Source organism: Aquarana catesbeiana, linkage group LG11 (assembly GCF_042186555.1).
Source record: "Aquarana catesbeiana isolate 2022-GZ linkage group LG11, ASM4218655v1, whole genome shotgun sequence".
Classification (NCBI taxonomy): Eukaryota; Metazoa; Chordata; class Amphibia; order Anura; family Ranidae; genus Aquarana; species Aquarana catesbeiana.
This window is the reverse complement of record NC_133334.1, coordinates 87,759,634-87,780,000: the sequence shown is the minus strand read 5'-3', so window position 1 is coordinate 87,780,000 and position 20,367 is coordinate 87,759,634. Positions and strand designations below refer to the sequence as shown.

Here is a 20,367-nt window from a genome sequence, read left to right as displayed (position 1 = left end):
CTATTCCCCACCCCTTTTGCGCAGTGGGGGAAGAGCACATGGCGAAGATACAGCAGGTGAGTGCTAATTATAGCAACGAGGAGGAGGGGGAGGAAAGCCCGGAGCCTCAAACGTCTGGATCCAGAAGGAGACGATTTAAGGCATCAAATATGTCCTTTGGGGAGATGTTGGAGATGGTCGACATCCTGAAGAAGGCCGACTATGACGGGAAGTATGGGCCTTACCCTAACCCCAATGTCAGAAAGGCCAACATCATGGCGAAAGTGGTCAAGAGCCTGCACCGGAATTTCGGGGTACGGCGATCGAAAGATCAGCTCAGGAAGCGGTGGTCGGACCTCAAATTAAGAGAGCATGAGCAGTACAGAAGATCCGGAGAGGGCTGCAAAAAAGTAAGTAGTTGTGCTGTGTTCCAATTCTTTTTATGTTTATTACGTTCGTGCTGCTCCATGTGCTTTTCTTAACTGTTATCCATTTCTAAATGTGAACTTTCATGTTCATGGGCACATTATTCGTTCGTATCAAACATTTTTCGTGCGGCCTAGAAAACACCATTGTTTTGGCCATATGCATTTGCCCACATTTTTTAGGGATTACTTGTCTGAAACTAATTTGGTTGTGTAGATGTGTTTGTTACTAGAATGAAATGCAAACTAGATTCTGTGTAAATAGACGACACTCAGCAGCTTTTTACACATCTGGACGCTGGAGCACTAGTGTGGGACACAAGAACACCCTTTTTATTAGGGGTCCCACACAGGTGCTCCAGTGGATACTATAGGGGTGTCTCCATCTGTGAAGCTTGTACAAAACAGGTAAAGTATTGAAGCTTGACAAAGGACACTAAAAATTCTACATCTTGGAACTCTGCCAAAACAGACAATTGTACCCCACTTCCAAGCAGTGTTTCATATTTATAGTTCTGCCATCAAATATCTGTGTGCTAAGTATACCATTTTTTTTTTTACATAGGGGAGAAAAGACTCGGAGGACACCCCTCATCCGAGGAGACCAGAGACCCCCCACCTCTAGAAGAAGGGGAAATCCACCCAAGACAAACAGAGCAGGAGGAGGAAGACGTGGTGGAAATTGGCACCACAACAGGTGAGTGTCTGCGACCACAGGCTCAGGTAAGAGATGGATGCCAGCATATTTATAATACATGTTTTTTTTTGGTTTCTATCTTTTTAGGTGATTGTGATGTTGTGGATCCAGATCCTTTCACCTCGGAAAGTGCACAGATCCTGATCGGGGAGATCATGGGGTGTAATAGGGACTTGGAAATCATCAAGAAAAACATCAATGATGTTATTCAAAAAAATAAGAACATCATTGATGTTTTGGGGAGAGTTTAAAACCCCTCCAAATCCCTTTGTTTTTTGGTGTGCTACAATTTTTTAAAATTTTTTGTCAAATTGTAGAAAAGCCAAATTTTGAAGAGGCACACAGTGTGTCAACATGTGCTATCTGCCATCACGGGAGATCAATGGACGCGTTTTGGGGGTGCAACCCCTTCCTCAATAATAGAGTAGCTGTGAGGAAGGGGTTGCACCCCCAAAACACGTCCCTTGATCCCCCATGATGGCAGGTAGCACATGTTGACATTCGGCTATTTGTGTGCATCTTCAAAATTTGGCTTTTCCGGGGGTGACTTCACCCCATCTGAATGCAATATCAAACACAGTTTCTTAATACTCATGTCTGATATTCCCTTCAAGTTCTACCAAATGTGAACTTTGTAAGTTCAAGATTTGTATCTTTCTTGTTGGTTTTAAACATTCCTGTTTTATCCTAAAATTGATATTTCTACTTTTTCTAATGTGACCCCAAAAATTGTTATACAACAAACATGTTGTTTTTTTTTAAAAACCTTTTCTAAATGTGATTGTGCAGGTATTAAAAAGATTGTTAATCAAGAATGTGTGGATTATTGTCTCAACGCTACAACACTTTTGTGGTGCTCTAATTGCTGTTTTCTGTGACAATGGGTGTTATTTCCTAAGAGCAAATCCACTTTGCACTGCAAGTGCAGTTTCAAGTGCACTTGTAGTGCAAAGTGTCTTTGCCTTTAGTAAATAACACCCAACAGTGCTTTGTAAGGTTACACAATCACGCCATTTTCAGGACTCAACACATTTCTGTCAGGGTCAGCTAAAACAAACATAAGCAGTAAATGTCACCAAAGATTTGCTTATTTTTTTTTTTTAATTTGAAAAAGGTTTTACACATTGTCTGGCATATTGATACCCCCCCTACCCACAAAGAATTCAAGGTATCTTAGCCGGACATCACCGGCACTCAGGGGGGGCAAGCCAAGACGGCCACTTTCAAGCGCCATCAGGGTTGGTTCATTTTGAATTCCGGCCTCAGGCCCAACTGAGCTAGCATAGTTGGCAGAATGTTGCCGTAAAAAGTTGTGTAGAACACAGCACGCCAGGATAATGTGATTCAGTTTGTACTCCGCCATATGTATGGGTGTAAGAAATAGGCGTAACCGGTTGGCCATGATTCCAAACGTGTTCTCCACCACTCTTCTGGCTCTGGCCAGCCGGTAATTAAAAACCCTCTGCTCCAGGGTGAGGGTCCTCATCGGGATTGGCCGCATAAGATGGTCCCCCAGCGCAAAAGCTTCATCCGCAACGAAGACGAATGGGAGTCCTTCCACATTGTCTTCTGGAGGTGGCAAGTCCAAGCTGCCATTCTTGAGATGCCTGTAGAACTCTGTCTGGGCGATGACTCCACCATCGGACATTCGGCCATTCTTCCCCACGTCCACATACAGAAATTCATAAGTAGCCGACACCACCGCCAACATCACATTACTATTGAACCCCTTATAATTATAATAGTACGACCCCAAGTTGGGTGATGGGATGATGTGGACGTGTTTCCCATAAATTGCCCCTCCGCAGTTAGGAAAGTCCCACCGCTGGGCAAAGTGGGAGGCCACAGTCTGTCATTCCTGTGGCGTGGAAGGAAACTGTGGAGTAAAACAAAAAAAATAGTCTTTTTGCACATAAACATGGAAAGCAGATTAGACACAAACATTCTTGGCCAACATCAAGATACCATTTATTTATGGGAATTTTTAGAGACCAAAGTAGAAGGTACACCTATCAGATTCCCCCCCCCATCATGGACCATTTCTAACATTATGGGGGGGGGGGACTCTTGGACAGGTAACCCTCTCCACTTTAATGAGAGATGAATGCCTATATAATGTGTATTACTTTGAACAGGCCCTCCTTAGTTACACTATTGACAGCCCACTGGACAGGTAAGAACTGTCATAATACAAAGATATAAATACACATGGTAAACATTTTAGCACATTTGGACATTCTGTTATTACCTATCAAGATAATAATAGGATACCCAAACTTTAAACAGTACCATTTGAAAGTATACAGGCAGGCCCTTGCACTACATGCTTTGGAGAATCCATCCATAAATCTGAGCACAGAAGAGATGGGGATAGTGTGTATGGGTTTGGCAAAGTCAGCAGATAGATGATTGAGGATAGATAGAGAATTGGTATCAGCTGACTTGGCAGTTGGGGGGAGGGAGGGTTCAAAATGATTTGGGGACCCCCCAAAAAAAGCCGTACGCTGTACGCAAAACAGGTTTGAGCAAACATCCTTCAGAAAAAATCCATGGATTTTGTTGTCGGAATGTCCGATCAATGTCCGACCATGTGTACGGGGCATAAGTGTGTCAGTGGGTGTGGCATTTGCTGAAAGGGTTGTTGTCATCTGGAATCGGGGGACCCATACATCAGTGGTTCCATCAGTGGCATTCTTTACACAAGGCTATGTACCCTGTACTGTACTTGATGGAATCAGAGGACCAACAACCACCTTAGCATAGGGAAGAAGAAGCTTTGTGGACCATTCTTGCAGCTTGGAGGGAGTCTGTGGAAGTGGACGATCAATTAACTGAAACTACTTCTTCCAGTATCCAAGAGCTAAATGTGTATTTATCCTTTGCAAGGGCAGCTCCACTGCAAACATTTTTATTTCAATTTGGATCTTTAGAGATATTTACTTTCACTTCCTGTCCCATATCCAAAACAGGAAGTGAAAGAAATCCCTGGTTGTCACCAGGGCCACCAGAACTGGTGTCCCCATTGAACAATTTCCCCTCTAATCCTGTTCTGATGACAGCCCAAATTTAGTGGTTTTCTTTCACTTTCACTCTCATTGATAATGATAGACAAAACAAATAGAGGGGGTGAATCTCCCTAAAGTGGTACAGACAGCAATAAAAACGTGACAGGTGTTCTGATGGCTTTCCAATCTAAAACAGTGGCTGCTGGTGTTTTTTTTGGGGGGAGTGGCAAACAATCCACCCACCGCCACCCCCCTCATTCAGTCAGTAGTTGGGGCCCCGCACTTACCCCATCTCGCGGGCAGCGATCCGAGGAGTTTATGTAATGCCTTTCCAGACTCTGGTAGGTTATGTTGAAAAAGTAGTTTTGAGGCTTCTGTGATGCATTTTAAGTCCTCATGGCCCAGGGCTGTCAGCTTCCACATCCCATCAGCAGCATCTTATGTTGGAAGATTATCTAGGGGCAAAAACATACATGGAGAGCTTTCCAGCAGACAATCCACTGAGTTACTGGGTCATGAGAATAGACCATTGTCTCCAAACTTGCCCAGTATGCAAATGAGCTTCTGGGCTGCCTTGCATCCAGCGTGCTTTCCGAACGGGCATTCAATGCCGCTCGAGGTCTTGGGACAGATAAAAGAGTGTGTCTGCCCACAGACTCCATTGACCAGCTGACATTTGTCAAAATGAATCGCTGATGCCGATATCGCTGATTAAATGTTTTTGGGATCTGGAATCTCTGCAAGACTGTCTAGGCTACCTAGCTGTGTGTGTTGATTTTATCTTGAAGTGATTTTTTGGTACAGGTTTCATGGGCACTATTAACACCCAAAGCCCAATTTTTCCGCACCTGTTTGACAGGTGTATATACTTTCAGTTTTTTACAGAAAGGCCAATTCTTGCTTTCATCAAGAGTACCTCTAGCCATTTCCTGCTCTCTCCAGTGGTGTGCTCTCGGAGAATTCCACTGGGAATTTTTTCTTCCTTTCACTGGTCTGTAGTTTAGCGGCAGCTTCAGTGGCAGAATGAGTTTGCAACAAATCCAAAGCCATTCCTTAATGGCCTTACTGGTAAGCCACTAATGGTGAAACTGAAGTGGGTTATGGAATACAAGGAATACCTGGTCTCTGTGGATGGTTACACGAACATGCAGCTCACCAATACAAAAGAGTATGTTGAGCATTGTCTTGATATCTTGGAGAAGTTCTAACAAGGTTTAACAATGTATTGTATATACGAAGAGTCGAAGAGGAGAAAGAAGATAGAGAGATGAGAGAATAAAACAATTTCCAAATTAGTTTTGTAAATTTATTTTGAATCTTCTGTTTTGAGGTTACTGTTTTTGTATGTTTTGTTAAAATGGTTGTATATCCGCACAAATAATTTTTTTTCTTTTAAAACCTGTAAGGCAAAAGGCATAATGAGCTTGTATGCACCGCATACAAGCTCATTATGAAATACTTACCATAGAACGAGGTGTCTGCAGCTGATACCGGTCACTGCGGAGGGAGCTGACATTTCCCCTCGGTGTGTCTTCCAGGCTATGAGTGGCCGGAGCTGCGATAGTGTCACTCCCGTGCATGCACGCGGGAGACTTCTTTCCAGCAAGGCCTGGCAGCATCTGCCGTACCTTCAGCCAGGCCTTTACAGCGCATGCACCGCTGACATCAGCGGCTGTATGCAAAGTGAATATCTCCTAAACTGTACATGTTTAGGATATATTCATTTTACCTACAGGTAAGCCTTATTATAGGCTTACCTGTAGGTAAAAATATAAAAAAAGGGTATACAAACACTTTAAGAAAAAAAGTACCTCTATAGGGTTATGGTGTAAAGACCCCACCAACACCCAAAGCCCATTTTTTCTGCACCTGTTACTTCTATCTAAAGTCTGCGAAGAACACCAGACTTTATCTAAAAAAATTCTTAATCTTTGCCTGAGTGTACTATAATTTGTCTTCTGCACGTGTAGCACTGACAATATTTGTTTCTAATATTTGTAATGCTGTAAGGTTATTAAGTTGGTATATGGCGCCATCTAGTGGCCAAAATATATGATTGCAGCACATTTATGTTTCTTTTATTGTTCAGAAGTTTGACATGGAAGTATTTTGTTTGTTTACATCTGGACATTAACTTGACCTACCCACAATGCTCAGTGACTCCCACAAATCTCAGGGTGAAGAACTGCATTGTGGGAAAACTATAAAAAGGCTGGGAGCAGCCATCTTAGTTCTCTTGTTCCTGGGACGCGTGTCCAGCAGCAGGACTGTGTGGGTGTGTGTGTCCCACAGGGTTGCGGCCTATCCTGTGAAGAAGCGGAACAGCAGCCAGCGATCCTGCCATCGATCACAGTGTGCTGGAGCAGCAGAAGTGATCGTTTCGGAGACCCGTGAGGGAGGTAACCGAGGACTCCCAGTCCTCAATAAGCGGAACAGTGCAACGGCGTGACTGCAACTCCATACAGACTGAGAACTTGCGGAGCGGAGACACCCATCTGTCTGGATCCAGTGCGGTGAGAGGGCTAACGCCCAGAAGTTTGTTTTACACTACACACATTCAGAGTTTTTACAGAGGGTTGCTGGGACTGATAGTCCCACGGAACAATTCAATTGGGAAAATCACATTTGCACAGACTTACAATCAGATTTCAACATACAGGAATTGATACTGGATGTTTGTTCCTTTTAAGTAAGAGTATTCAATCCATTTGCCTGATTCTAATTACTTTTGTGCACCACCTTGCACCGAGCATTTGGCCAAAGGGAAACCCTGTGGATTAGTGAAGTATTGATTTTCTTAGCTAGCAGAAGACTGAAGACGACAGGACTATTTCTTTCATCGCGGGGCTTCGCATTTAATCATAAAAGAGAGTGACTGTACTATCAAAGCAGGGGGAGCTCCCTAGTGTTTATATTGTGGGGCATTTATATTCCTGTGTCTTTGCGCTTGCTACAGTGTGCTGGAGGTGGGAAGGTGTCCGGAGTTAAGACAATTTCACTTTGAACACTGGTCCCACCTGGAGACTTGCTAACAGGGGATCTATTCAAGAAAATTATATATATATATATATATATATATATATATATATATATATATATATATATATATAAGCATATATTTGTCAAGGGGATTGAAACAGGTTCAAAGGGTGTAAGATATCAGAGAACAGGCCCGATCAAAATCAGCAGCTCCTTCGGGGGTTCTTGCAACACACGTAAGGCTTGTTCACTGTGGTGCAAACATTAAACATTTGTTGTTTTCATCCAAAGCCTGCCAAAGAGACAACTGAATTTATCCAAAAAATCTCCAATCTTGTTCCGAGTGCACCAAATTGTGGCCTCATCATACAGACTGACTCCCCAAGCCATTGTTTAGAAAAAAAAAGGAAGCTTGCAGGGAAAATCAATTTAAATGTAATTTTTTTTCTTTATATATGTCAGTTTTGCTGCAGCAGGTTCTATACATGGTACAAATGCCCCACTTTACAGGCAGACTAAGGGGACCCCCCAGGCACTATATTTAAAGGAATTTAAATTTTTTAATGTTTCACTTTAAGCATCATTAAAATTACTGCTCCTTTAAAAATGATATTTTTTTAACTGGATGACACAGTTCTTCTAGACAGAAGATCAATTGATGCCTTGACAGGAGAGTACTATGATCACTATGAAGAGTAATGAACACATGTAAGTGTTACATATTACTTAGACTTCATGTTCTTAACATAAAAATACCTGATGCTAGGTCCACTTTAATATAACTTAGTACACTTAAAGTCTCAAAGTAAATTAAAGAAAATGTAAACTGAAAGTTCTCAAAAGGACAGAAAGAAAATTGGTTCCTTTGAAAGGTTGTACAGTAAACATGAATGTAACTTGGTTTGAGAATGTTTTGCAAGACAAGCTAAACATTTTTTATACATTTTTACACAAGCGATGTCTTGATATACAAGTAGCGTCATATCACAACTGAGTATAAAAAAGAAGAGAGGTGCCTCTAAGTGTAGCAATATGTTTACATTTAATGAAGGTACAACATTTAGCAACTCACATGGTTAATGATTAATGATTAAAACCAGCATATCCAAGTATGCAGGCATCTGGGGTAAAGCTGTCCACATAGACCATCCTCCGCTCCACCATCAATGTCATCCCTTCCACGCTGCGCTCCACGAGTGCTTCAAGCTTTGCTTTCAGATTGCTCTACTGCAGGTTAGTCTTCCAGGTCAGGATTGCAGACTGATAGCAGTGAGAGCCAGCGGTGTGGAGGATGGTCTGTGTGGACAGCTTTTCCCCGGATACCTCCATACTTAGATGTGCCTCTTTTAATCATCAATCATCATTTAATCATGTTGGTTGCTAAATGTTGTACCTTCATTAAATGTAACCATAGAGGTGCCTCTCTTCTCTTTTATACTCGCTAGCTCCTGCTGTATTTTGCTTTTAATCCCCCTGTGGAGGCTGCCCTTTGTGGATGGAGATTTTAAGGTTACACAACCTATCACATTGCTAAAATCTTTTTATATGGACTATAAACTGAAAGACCTATGAATAAATGGCTGTGGAATGAATCATCTGAGTTTCCAATATTTCTTGTGGAAAAATTTGCTTTTATATACGAGTGCTTTGGATCACAAGCATATTTCCAGAATAACGAATTATGCTGGCAATCCAAGGTTTTACTGTATTTGAAAATGTTATTTTAAAGGAACTAAGTTGTTCCTAGAACATTTAAATTAGTTTTGCCTAATTTTGGTGATTCCTAAGTACAATGCAGCTTTAGGAACTGTTTCACCTCTAATAATACACAGGACAAAATTAACCACTACAAAATTCACAAAGGGAGGCAAAGAAAACCCTCTAGACAATGTTAGAAGGGTTTACCACCAGGAGAAAAAAATTCTTATTAAATTTTTTATTAAACAAATAGCAAGCTCCATTAGCATCACAATTCATCGATAAGAATGATACACTCTTTTGTTCTGTATTTGCATTATTACTTTCTAGGGCACAATTGACCAGATAACGTAGGCTTTGGATTTTAGGTTCTAATCAGCACATCTCTCAGTGGTTGATGTACTAAAGGCAAATAGACTGTGCACTTTGCAATGGGCAGTTGCACTCTGCAAGAGCAGTTGCTCCAGAGCTTCGTAAATGAGTAGAAGCTATGCTGACTTCCATCATCCAATCATGTGTAAGCAGAAATGCAGATTTTCTTTTATTTTCCTTGCACGTGATTGGGTAATTTTTGCAATATGACGCTATACCTCATTCAGAAAGCAATTGCACGTGCAGAGTGCACTTTGCAGAGTGCACAGTCTATTTGCCTTAAGTATAAGTAAATCAACCCCTCAGCCTTCATATCCGCGTTTCTCCATGAACTGTTTGCAAGGCATTTAGAAACTGTATAGTCAGTAAATAATAATCATCTTAATAAGGATGAGTGCTGTGGAGTCTGGCCGGCTATTCTGTGCAACCAAAAGAGAACAGTGGGATATCTGGCAAAGATCTGCAGCATTGTAACTTATTGTCTGTGGTTAGAAGTCACACATTCATTTGGATTGTTAACAGATCCTAGGTCCAAATTTTGCAACTGTTCTTGCAAATGATGAGAGCCATAAAAAAGTAATCAGAGAGCACATTTTAAATTTTAAATTGGAGCAGAAAAGCTATGACCTCAAAACTATTTTAAGTTGTTGGTTTACCCCTTCGCACCTAAGGGTAAAACAAATCTAAATGCTTAAGCACAATTTTGAACCTTTGACATGTGTTAGTAAAACCATACATATCATCAGAACTACTTGTGCATTCAAGCGGATTATACTTTGGGTTTTTTTCAGGACAAATTGGGCTTTATTTTGGTGATAAATGGTAATTGATATCTCCTGATTTATTTTTTTTATTATCAAAGGAAAACTGGCCCATTTAAATTTAGCTTTATATTTCTTGCTACTATCATAACCTTCCACCAAATAACAACCCAAATAAAATTTTCCTGCCCCTGACGATCGCAGTGATACCACATATGTGTATGTTAGCCGTTGTTTGTACCTTTATTACAGCCCAAAAACAATAGTGCCCATTTTACTTTTTTTTTTATCCTACCTAAAACACATGGAAACTAATTGACACTGATACTAAAAAAAAAAAAGAAAATCCTGTAAAAAATGTTTTGACTATGTCTTTTACCTTTAACCCTGACCTTGACCCAAAACACTAATCCTGGCACCGACATAGATCAAACCTTGATCCAGGTATTTTTTTGTAATTTTTTATTTTACTTTTGTATTATTATTATTTATTTTATTTTTTTACACACACTTTTTTTTCGATAAGGAGAGAGAGAGAGAGATACGATGCATCTCTCTCTTCTCCATTCACAGGGGAAAAAAAATAGTGAATGATCACTGTGATAGCCAATCAGAGACTATCACAGCGATCAGGTGACCCAGAATCTGGAGTTTTGGGTCTCGATCATTAGTACGGGGCCTGGGACTCTCCATAAGACTCCGGTCTCAGTGCTGGGAGCATGCCGTGCACCACGCTCCCAGCACAAAGGGAGATAAGTGAATATGTGCCCCACGGGAAAAAGGCCAGTCCAGTAGGGCCGCATATTTGCGTAAGGTTGGCGTGAAGGGGTTAAAGACTAACTCCACTTTTGTTGAGAAAAAAACATTCCCCCCCGGGTGATCTATGTACATTACAAGGATTTTAACAAACTTTGTTGCAGATTCCTACCATTTGTTATTCTGAAGAAATCACGTTGTTTGCTTGAGTCCATGTGGAAAGTGAATCTAACGGGAGTGGTTTCATAATTATCAATCAGCAGCGGCACCTGCAGGGCTCTAATGAGGAATGGTCTGCATCCCTTTACATGTGATTTCCTATTGGGAGTATTTCACCAAAATGACATGTGACATGCAATTTGTGTTGCAGGGGATGCCTGAAATCTGACTTGTCCACCTCCAATTAGCCATATTGCATGGCATTTTACAGAAAGTTACAGAGCTGCAGATTGAAAAGGAAAGGTAATTTTTAATAACATTCAATTTAAATATGACTCGAGTGTCAATTGTATACGCTATATTATTATTTTTTTTTTATTGCTATTTTTTTTTCCCATAAAAGTGGAGTTACCCTTTAAAGGCTAAATAAATTTTACACTATACATCACTACACACTATACACCAGAACATAGCTTATGCAGTCAAGGACATTGAGATTGCTGAGTTTCTGAGCAGGGCAAATGGCTTACAGGTATGACAAAAAAAAAAAAATTTTTTTAAAGCCTCACAGTTTTTTTTAAATATCTACTGGGGTCCCTTGACTGCACAAGTTATTTTTTGGAAAAGATGAACTCAGCCTTTAACCACTTTAGCCCCAGAAAGTTTTACTTCCTGACCAGGCCATTTTGCAATACGGCACTGCGTTGCTTTGATAATTCAACAGTTGTGCGACGCTGTACCCAAATAAATTGATGTCCTTTTTTTCCCACAAATAGAGCTTTCTTTTGGTAGTATTTGATCAACTCTGCGGTTTGTATTTTTAACGCTGTAAACAAAAAAGATGGACAAGTTTGAATAAAAAACAATATTTTTTACTTTCTGCTATAAAGCATTCCCAATAAAAAAAAAATGTAAACAAATCTAATTTAATCAATTTAGGCCAATATGTATTCTGCTACATATTTTTTCTTAAAATATCCCAATAAGTGTACATTGATTGGTTTGCGCAAAAGTTATTACATCTACAATTTATGGGATATTTTTATGGCATTTTTATTTTTACTAGTAATGGCAGCAATCAACGATTTTTATTGGGACTGCGATGGACAAATTGTACACTTATGCCGCGTACACACGATCGGAACTCTCGTCGGAAAAAGCTATGATGGTTTTTCCGACAGAATTACACTCAAGCTTGTCTTGCATACACACGGTCACACCAAAGTCCGACCGTCCAGAATGCAGTGACGTACAACACATACAACGGGACTAGAAAAGGGAAGTTCAATAGCCAGCATGCCACCCTTTGGGCTCCTTCTGCTAATCTCGTGTTTATCTCGTGTTAGTAGAAGTTTGGTGAGAGACGATTCGTGCTTTTCAGACTCCTGCTTTTTCAGATCATTTTACTGCTGTTCAGTTTGTGCTTGTGGGTTTGTATCTGGTTTTCAGTGTGTGAAGTCAGTTCGTATCTGTTTTTCAGTGCGTTCTTGTCTGCTCGTTACTGATTTTCAGCTCGCTTTCACAGGCCTTGCTGTTCTTCAGTGTGTTCTGTTTAGTTCATTCTGACCAGCCGACCGTTTTGAAACCATGTTGCGGGTACGTGCTCGTCGTACAGTTTGTGCTGTGCAGGGGCTTGGTGTAATAATCCTAATTATGTTACCTCAGTTGGGCCTGAGGCAGGACTTTCAGAAACTCCAATGATGGCCCTGGAAGCTGGCCATCCTGGCTTGCCCCCCCAAAGGGCCCGTGAAGTGCGAGAAAAATATGTAAAATATTTTACGGGTAGGGGGGCCATTGCTATGCCAGCACATTTTGAATAAATTTTCTCTTTTATCAGATCAAATCTTGATTTTCATTTACTGCTTGGGGTTTTTTTTTTTGCTGTCTCCTAGGTTCTCCTAGTGCACTTGTAGTGCCAAGTGGTTTCTCCATTATTAAATAACACCCTGTCACGTACCTGGTGGCGGAGCCCAGAGTGCAGGGAGTGGCCTCTTTTGTGCCTCTGGCTCAAGAACCCCTGATAGAGGAAACAGGGACTCAAGAGCGCAGGGGCCACAAGTGCCTGGCAGGTGGCAGGTGTCTCTGTAGTTCAACTGGAGCACTGGAACAGCGGACTGTAAGAAGATGCACCGGATCACTGTCAGGAACACTGGAACCACTGGCTGTGAGGAGAAGCACTGTAGCAGGCAGGAACTCCAGAACAGCAGGCAGCAGGGAGGTGTTCTGTAGTTCAGCTGGAGCACTGGAACAGCAGGCTGTAAGAGGGTGCACTGGAACTCTGGCAGGAAGACTGGAACCACTGACTGTGAGAAGAAGAACTGTAGCCGGCAGAAACTCCGGAACAGCAGGCAGCAGGGAGGTGTTCTGTAGTTCAGCTGGAGCACTGGAACAGCAGGCTGTAAGAGGGTGCACTGGAACTCTGGCAGGAACTCTGGACCCACTGGCTGTGAGAAGAAGCACCGTAACAGGCAGGAACTCCAGAACAGCAGGCAGCAGGGAGGTGCTCTGTAGTTCAGCTGGAGCACAAGCAGAATCAGACAGGCCGGGTCAACACTGTCGGGCAAGCAGGTACCAAACGGAGGCAGAAGAGTAGTCAGAATACAGTCCGGGTTGGCAACAGGCAGGTAGCGGATAACCATAGGAAGAGGCAGAAGAATAGTCAAACGAGCCGGAGTCAGGGACTGGCAGCAAACAGGAGTAGTCATGAGCAGGTAGGCAGGTATTCAGGTAGCTTAGGGTTACAGGGAACGCTGTAGACTGGACAGCAAGAAAGCATGCTGACAGGCTCCTTTAAATAGGCCAAATGGCGCCAAACGCCATCACACTGCACGTCTGTGCACATCCGCGCGCACTTGTGCACGCCCGTGTACCGATCGTACGTGCCCGTTTGTACCATCGTGCACCCGCGTACACCCGTTTGTACTAGCGCGCACCCGCATGCGTCCGTTCGCGCCAACGCGCCTCCGCACGCGTCCTCTGGCTCTATCAACAGTGGTTCTGTTAACCGATCTTCCGCCGACGGCTGTGCTAACAGGACGCCTTTCATGACATTGCCCCCCCCCCCCAAGGGGCAGCCTCCGGATGCCCAACTGTGCCATCTTACTTGGATGAGACCTTTTAAAGGCAAGAATCAACCTCCTCGCATGGATGTTGGACTCCGGCTCCCAGGAGTTCTCCTCAGACCCGTACCCCTTCCACTTTACCAAAAACTGGACTTGGTTACGTCTCTTCCTGCAATCCAGAATGGACTCAACCTCATATTCGGTTTCTCCGTCAATGATTACAGGTTCAGGGGGATCGACCCTCCGGTTGACAAAAGGATCAGGAACCGTGGGTTTGAGTAGGGCCACGTGAAAGACCGGGTGCATCCGGAATGACTCCCGTAACTTTAGTTCATAGGCCACATTATTAATCTTCCTTAGAACTGGGAAGGGACCCACAAATTTAGGGCCCAATTTCTTGGAAGGACACGCCAATTTTAAATTCAATGTAGACAGCCAGACATGATCCCCGGGCTTGAGGTCAAGCTCCCCCCTTCTCTTCTTGTCAAACACCTCTTTGTTGTAGTTCTGAGTCCTTGCCATAGTCTCCTGCAGAAATTTATTATCTGACTCAAAGAAGTTTAGATTCTCCTGGACAGCTAGTACTGGGCACTCCGGGATGTTACTGGACAGGAACAGAGGATGGAAACCATAATTTGCAATAAACGGTGATTGCTTTGTGGCAGAATGGACAGAATTGTTATAAGCAAATTCGGCAAGAAGTAGAAGCGGAGCCCAATTGTCCTGGGAGAAAGAAGAAAAGCAGCGCAGATACTGCTCCAGCGTCTGATTTGTTCTTTCCATCTGGCCATTTGTTTGGGGGTGATAGGAAGAGGAGAAAGAAAGGTCAATTTTCAAAGATCCACAAAGCGCCCTCCAAAACTTTGGAAGTAAATTGCACCTCCCGATCTGAAGTAATATTTGCAGGAATGCCATGAAGCCTCACCACTTCCCTGATAAATGTCCTTGCAGTCTCAGCAGCAGTAGGTGTGCCCTTCATTGGTAAGAAATGAGCCATTTTTGATAGTCTATCCACCACTACAAACATTGTAGTGTAGCCTTCAGAAGGTGGCAGCTCGACAATAAAATCCATGGAGATCATCCTCCATGGCTTCTCCGGGATGGGTAGTGGCTTCAACAGACCCCAAGCCTTACATTTGCTGCCCTTGTTTTGAATGCAAGTGGCACATGCTTACACATAGTCCCTGCAATCTTTCCTTAACTGCGGCCACCAGAATGTGCGTTGAAGGAGTTCAGATGTCTTGTGCACACCGAAATGGCCGGCCAACATGTGGTCATGACAGGAACTAAGAACTGCCGCTCGCAACTCCTGGGGTACAAAGATCTTATCTTTGAACAAAAGAAGCTCATCTCTGGACTGTAGGGCTGAATCAGGTGGAGCAGAGGCGTCCCTAGAAGTTTGCTTGATCTGTGAGAGTAGATCCCCTTAGAGCAGCAGAAAGTTTCCTGAGGACAAGATGGTGTCTGGAGATGGAGATGCTTCAGGTCCGTTGTACATTCATGACAGTGCGTCAGGCTTGGTGTTCTTTGATCCGGGGCGTGGTCTTAATCTCTTGGCAGTCTTTAAATATTCCAGATTCTTGTGATCTGTATAAACAAGAATTGGATGAGCTGCTCCCTCCAGGAGATATCGCCACTCCTCAAGCACGGCTTTAATCGCCAACAATTCTCGATCGCCCACTTCATAGTTTCTCTCTGCTTCGGATAATTTGCGAGAAAAGAAAGCGACTGGGTGCAAAAGAGCCCTAGGCCCCTGTCTCTGGGAAAGCACTGCACCAACCGCTATTTCTGAGGCGTCCACCTCCAAAATGTATGGTAATGTGGAATCGGGGTGCTTTAAGACTGAAGCTGAAACAAACAGATCCTTTAGCGTTGTGAAGGCCGTCTGAGCTTCAGTAGACCAATGGAACTTAAGGCCCTGCTTGGTTAACTTTGTAATGGGAGAAATGATGGTTGAGAATCCTTTGATGAATTTCCTATAGAAATTTGCAAATCCTACAAAACGTTGGATTCCTTTCTTGTCGGTGGGAGCGGGCCAGTCCAAAATAGCAGAGACTTTCTGAGGGTCCATCTTAATACCCTCTACAGAGATAATTAGACCAAGGAACTGGATACTCTCTTGTTCAAAGACACATTTCTCAGGTTTGGCGTAGAGGCCATGTAGCCGAAGTCGGGTCAAGACATTTCTGACATGTTCACGATGCTCAGCTAAAGAAGAAAAAATCAGGTTATCATCTAAGTAGATAATAACAAACAGGTCAAGATAGTCTCTGAAGATGTCATTCACAAAGTGTTGAAATGTAGCAGGGGCATTGCACAGTCCAAAGGGCATGACTAAATATTCAAAGTGCCCAAACCGGGTACGGAAAGCCGTCTTCCATTCATCTCCTCTACGAATGCGGACAAGGTTGTAGGTACCACGAAGATCCAGCTTGGAGAACACTACTGCAGACCCTAGTCTTTGAAAAAGTTCTGGCACCAAGGGCAAAGGGTATCGGTTCTTAATTGTGATTTTATTAAGTGCCCGATAATCCACACAAGGGCGTAGAGAATGGTCTTTATCTCCACAAAGAAGATTCCTGCTCCTGCCGGGGACGTGGAGGGTCGAATGAACCCTTTCTCCAGATTGTCATCAATATAAGTCTTTAATGCCCCTAGTTCTAGTTCTGACAAAGGGAAAATCCTCCCAAAAAGAATCTCTGCCCCTGGAAGAAGTTCAATTGGGCAATCGTATGGCCGGTGGGGAGAAAGGATCTCAGCCCCCTTTTGACTGAAAACGTCCAAGAAGCTGTGGTAGGCTTCAGGTACAATTCGGCAGGTTTCGGTGTCAGTCTCCATGCATAGTAGGGAAGAAGGGGCATCGGTGACTTCTGGTAGACAGTGTTGCTGGCAGTAAGAGGACACAAACTCAATCTTCCCCGAGGTCCAATCAATTTGCGGATTATGTGCCTTTAGCCACGGCATGCCTAGTATGATGGGAAATAGAGGAGACTCAATGACATCTAGACAAAGTAGTTCTTGATGAGTGCCCGCAATGGTTGTATGCAGGGGTACAGTCTCCTGAGTTACTGGTTACTAGTCTACCCTGATCTGAGGGTAGAGCCATCGGCCAAATATACTGAAAGTCCTTTCACTCTGGGCCGAAGGGGAATGTGATGTCTGGAAGCGAAGGACAAGTCTATGAAACCGCTGCAGGCCCCGGAATTAATGATAGCGCTGGTTGGTAAATTCCCTCCTGGGAGCTGTAAGAGAATCGGAACAGCCGGATGAGAAACGTCATTCAGTACAGCAGGGGTAAGAGCAGGGGAAATAGAAAAGCACTTATGAAGCTTTGCCGGGCATGTCCGTACAAAATGTCCAGATTCCCCGCAGTACATGCACAGGTTACCAGCCCGACGGCGTTGATGCTCTTCAGGAGTAAGTGAAGGGCATAAGAGGCCCAACTGCATCAGTTCTGTAGTATCTGAGGCAACGGTGGTTGAAGCTGGAGAAGCAAAGTGGGAAGAATTAGGCACACAGGGCAACATCCAGACAGGACGAGAAGGACCAGAGGATCGCTCCATACGCCGTTCCCTCAGGCGTCTGTCTATCTGGATAGAGAGGTCTATGAGGCCCTCTAGAGTCTCTGGAATGCCCACTCGGGCCAGTTCGTCTTTTAGAGATTCTGAAAGGCCCATACAGAACTGGTACCGTAAGGCAGCATTATTCCAGTTCGTGTCGGAACTCCAACATCTGAATTCCGACACGTAGTCCTCCACAGGCCTGCAGCCTTGTTGTAGAGCATGCAAGGCTGCCTCTGCAATGGCGGTTAATTGAGGATCCTCATATAGCAATGACATGGCCTGAAAGAAGTCGTTTAGGGTGTCAAGTGAAACATCCTTCTTCTCTAGAAGACGATGGGCCCAGGACTGGGGCTCGCCTGACAACAACGAGATCACGAACCCCACTTTAGTAGCCTCCAGGGAGAAAGTCCTTGGCTGAAGGGCAAAAAAGAGTTCACATGAATTACGAAAAGTCCTGAATTTACTCCGGTTGCCCGATAATCTTTCAGGCGTGGGGACCCTGGGTTCAGGCGGCATCATCACCACTGAGGGCGCAGCAGGAGTCCCGGAAGCAGGGGGTGAGGATGCTGCTAAAGCTTGAATTCGGCCTTCCGGTTGGGTATAGCCCTCTTTTAGGCTTTTTACTGCTTGGGTAAGTCCAGCAAGATGGCGGCAGAGCTCGTCCATATGAGAGGCTCCCTGCGTGGGCTCGGACATGGCTGTCCGGTACTGTCACGTGGTGGCGGAGCCCAGAGTGCAGGGAGTGGCCTCTTGTGTGCCTCTGGCTCAAGAACCCCTGATAGAGGAAACAGGGACTCGAGAGCGCAGGGGCCACAAGTGCCTGGCAGGTGGCAGGTGTCTCTGTAGTTCAACTGGAGCACTGGAACAGCGGACTGTAAGAAGATGCACCGGATCACTGTCAGGAACACTGGAACCACTGGCTGTGAGGAAAAGCACTGTAGCAGGCAGGAACTCCGGAACAGCAGGCAGCAGGGAGGTGTTCTGTAGTTCAGCTGGAGCACTGGAACAGCAGGCTGTAAGAGGGTGCACTGGAACTCTGGCAGGAAGACTGGAACCACTGGCTGTGAGAAGAAGAACTGTATCCGGCAGGAACTCTGGAACAGCAGGCAGCAGGGAGGTGTTCTGTAGTTCAGCTGGAGCACTGGAACAGCAGGCTGTAAGAGGGTGCACTGGAACTCTGGCAGGAACACTGGACCCACTGGCTGTGAGAAGCACCATAACAGGCAGGAACTCTGGAACAGCAGGCAGCAGGGAGGTGCTCTGTAGTTCACCTGGAGCACAAGCAGAATCAGACAGGCCGGGTCAACACTGGTGGGCAAGCAGGTACCAAACGGAGGCAGAAGAGTAGTCAGGATACAGTCCGGGTTGGCAACAGGCAGGTAGCGGATAACCGTAGGAAGAGGCAGAAGAATAGTTAAACGAGCCGGGGTCAGGGACTGGCAGCAAACAGGAGTAGTCAGGAGCAGGCCGGGTAAACAGGAAGCAGGTAGGCAGGTATTCAGGTAGCTTAGGGTCACAGGGAACGCTGTAGACCAGACAGCAAGAAAGCATGCTGACAGGCTTCTTTAAATAGGCCAAATGGCGCCAAACGACGTCACACTGCACGTCTGCGCGCATGCGCGCGCACTCGTGCATGCCCGTGTACCAATCGTACGTTGCCCGTTCGTACCATCGTGCACCCGCGTACACCCGTTTGTACTAGCGCGCACCCGCATGCGTCCGTTCGCGCCAACGCGCCTCCGCACGCATCCTCTGGCTCTATCAACAGTGGTTCTGTTAACCGATCTTCCGCCGACGGCTGTGCTAACAGGACGCCTTTGATGACACACCCATTGTCACTGTAAACACCAACTTAACACAAAAAATGGTATTGATCATTGAAAGCCACACATTGTTGAGTATAAAACCTTTTACTCCGTGCACATTCACATGTGCGTTTTATAAAACATTTGGCGGTAAAAAAAAAAAAAAAATCTTTTTTTTTTCAAAGTTTTACCTTGAAATTTATGAAAATACAGAAACAGGCATGTTTACAAACATAACATACACAACTCTGGAACTTACAAAGTTCAACATTGCAAAAAAGAAGGCAATGTCAGACAATTTAGAGTGTGAAAAAGGTCTTGATCTTGCCTTCATCAGATGGGGTGAAGTCACCCCTGTAAAAGCCAAATTTAGAAGATGCACACAAATACCTAATGTCAACATGTGCTATCTCCCATCATGGGGGATCAATGGACATGTTTTGGGGGTGCAACCACTTCCTCTCACCTACTAGAGTTGGGAGGAAGGGGTTGCACCCACAAAACGCGTACATTGAAATCCCCTGATGGCAGATAGCACATGTTGACACACTGTGTGCATCTTCCAAATTTGGCTTTTAAACTGTATTAAAACTTTAGATAAAATTATTGTAAAAAAAAAAAAAAATTCCAGGAATCTTTTTAGGATTTAAATTCTCCCTAGTACATCAATCATGTTCTTCAGTCTTTGTTCAATCTCCTTGGTTTTTTCTTTGATAATGTCCAAATCACGACTATAAAACATGATTTCCTGGATCATCCGCTGTGCACTGTCACTGGTAAAATGACTGGATTTTGGTACCACAACCTGCACATCACCTAAAATAAAAATACACACCATGTATTATAAATATGCAAGCATACATCTATTACCTGAATCTGTGGTGTCCGACACTAACCTGTTGTGGTGATAATCTTCACCACATCTCCTTCCTCCACATCCTCAGGTTGTGACCTTTGTTCCCCTTTTTCCGGAGGTGGGGGGGTGGGTCCCGGGGGGGGGGGGGGTCCCTGGTGTCCTCATATTTTCCGAGTCTTTGCCCCCTATGAGAATGAAACAAAACGTATACTTAGCACACAGATATTTGAGTCCAGAAATAGGAATATGA

The 20,367-nt window shown here is 44.1% G+C and overlaps 1 long non-coding RNA gene across 1 annotated transcript in view; it reads left to right on the top strand.

The window, feature by feature from the left end:
• The first annotated feature begins 8,209 nt into the window (after positions 1–8,209).
• The window catches only part of LOC141112173 (uncharacterized), a 45,616-nt gene continuing 33,458 nt past the window's right edge, over positions 8,210–20,367 (top strand). Inside the window, exons 1-2 of the long non-coding RNA XR_012236537.1 lie at positions 8,210–8,318; positions 11,043–11,134. This is a non-coding gene — a long non-coding RNA (uncharacterized lncRNA). The remainder of the gene's footprint in view (positions 8,319–11,042; positions 11,135–20,367) is intronic.